Raw genomic sequence first — 2,500 nt, 5'->3', positions numbered from 1 at the left:
ATGATTTGCTTTATGGTAACGATGTGACCCGCTGTTGAGGACTAACCGCTTTATGATTAAAAATAAAACAACAAAAAAAACCCAACAACAACACAACTACTAAAGAATGCGCTCTATTTTGTTAAAGGAATAATCCCCCCTTTTTTTAGTTCTCTTTTTTTTCTTTGTATGTGTGTGTGTTAATATAAATACCGCTGTGGGTTTGTCTGTCCATCTCCACCCCTCACCCCTCACCCAGTCCCTCTCTGTGTGTGTCTCATTCCAAGAAACGTTTTAACTTTGTTACTTTATTTGGAAACTGGAATTTTTACACTCAGAAATGCTTTAACAGTTTGTGTTTGCATGCTTTTTTTTTGCTTTTGTTTTGTTTTGTTTTGTTTTGGATACCATGAAACAAGGGAACACAAAACTGTATATTCATTATTTCCCTCGATCGTCCATGACTTTGCTTTCTCCGTTGACAGGGTTCGGTGGTAGGTGGGCGTTATGTATGATAAAGCGTTACATATATATATATAATTTTAAAAAAATAAATAGAATAAGGAGCTGTATTCAAAATAACCTTGTTTTCGCTGTACCGGACGATAGATTATTATTATGGGTTGTACATTCAACTGGCGATGTAGCACTCGTATACATGCATGCAAGAACATCCGATGTTTCGTTTCGAGGGAAAAGGGAGGTGGGGCTTGTTTGTTTGTTTGTGTGTGTGTGTGTGTGTGTGTGTGTGTGTGTGTGTGTGTGTGTGTGTCTGCGTGCGTGTGTGTGTGTGTGTGTTGATGTTGTTGTTCTTTAGTTGACGGTTGTTTTTGTTTTGTGTTTTTACCCGTGTTATTCAGAATCATTCCGCTCTAATTCACATGGACTTATTCTTTTCTTCCTTTCAAGGTGACGAAGGTGTTTATATTTAAAGATTTTCGGGTTTTTATGGACTGGTAGGGGGTGTGGGCGGGGAGGGGTGGGGGGCGGGGGGGTGGAGGTATGGCGAATGGGGAGAGGGGTGGGGGTGCGGAGGGTCGAAGGACTGCGTGTGGGGGAGCGGGGGGGGGGGGGGGGGGGGGAAGGGGAGGAGCGTTTGTGCCTTTTGTATCCAATGGAACACTGTTTTGAGTGAAGTTCTTTGTCTGTTTGGTTTTGATAGGGGTTGGAAGAATCGGAGGATTGGAGAGAACCGAAAAAAAACTGGTTCATAAACCGAGTCTGGTTTTGATATTGAATGGAATCCGGTTATAATAGTGATATCAAGTCCACTCTGGTTTCAGTATCCAACATAATTCTATTATTTAATATCCAGTGAATTGGTCTTTTTTTTTTTTTTTATTTTTTTTTTAAATATACAAATAGTGTCTGGTTTTAATGTCTAATCGTCAGTTATTTATTTTGGTGTCAATAGGGTATCTTTTTTTTTTCTTTTTTTTTTCTTTACTTTTTTCTTCTCGTTCGTCAGATGTTTTTTTCTGTGTGTGTGTGGTTTTTTTTAATGTGTATGTGTGTGTGTGTGTGTGTGTGTGTGTGTGTGTGTGTGTGTGCGTGTGCGTGTCTGTGTGTGTGTCTGTGTGTGTGTGTCTGTGTCTGTGTGTCTGTGTGTGTGTGTGTCTGTGTGTGTGTCTGTGTGTCTGTGTGTGTGTGTGTGTGTGTGTCTGTGTCTGTGTCTGTGTGTCTGTGTGTGTGTGTGTCTGTGTGTCTGTGTGTGTGTGTGTGTCTGTGTGTCTGTGTGTGTATGTGTGTGTGTGTGTGTGTGTGTGTGTGTGTGTGTGTCTGTGTGTGTGTGTCTGTGTGTGTGTGTGTGTGTGTGTGTCTGTGTGTGTGTCTGTGTCTGTGTGTGTGTGTGTGTGTCTGTGTGTGTGTCTGTGTGTGTGTCTGTGTGTGTGTCTGTGTCTGTGTGTGTGTGTGTGTGTCTGTGTGTGTGTGTGTGTGTGTGTGTGTGTGTGTGTGTGTCTGTGTGTGTGTCTGTGTGTGTGTGTGTGTGTGTGTGTGTGTGTGTGTGTGTGTGTGTCTGTGTGTGTGTCTGTGTCTGTGTGTCTGTGTGTGTGTCTGTGTGTGTGTGTGTGTGTGTCTGTGTGTGTGTCTGTGTCTGTGTCTGTGTGTCTGTGTGTGTATGTGTGTGTGTGTGTGTGTGTGTGTGTGTGTCTGTGTGTCTGTGTGTGTGTGTGTCTGTGTGTCTGTGTGTGTGTGTGTGTGTGTGTTTAGCACTGTTGGTGCTTGTATGTTAACGGCACTGGATTTTTTTAAATTTTTTTTAAAGTATTGTGGCGTTGGTGTGAGTGAGTGCTTACAGACTTCGAGGCTTTAAGTTATGAATTGATTATTTATACCCCCGCCCCCTCCCCCCCCCCAAAAAAAAAATCTTTCTATATGAGTATTTAAGGACGGAGAGAGGGGGTGGGGGTGGGGGGGGCTTTGTTATTCTTAGACATGGGCCTTTAGTTTCTCAATGTAAAAGAACCCCGTCTGATCTTTTTTTTCTTTTCTTTTTTTCTCCTTTTCAATGAAAATCATT

Source organism: Babylonia areolata, chromosome 24 (assembly GCF_041734735.1).
Source record: "Babylonia areolata isolate BAREFJ2019XMU chromosome 24, ASM4173473v1, whole genome shotgun sequence".
In the NCBI taxonomy this organism is placed as follows: domain Eukaryota; kingdom Metazoa; phylum Mollusca; class Gastropoda; order Neogastropoda; family Buccinidae; genus Babylonia; species Babylonia areolata.
The sequence above is the reverse complement of the archived record's forward strand: the minus strand, read 5'-3'. Positions refer to the sequence as shown.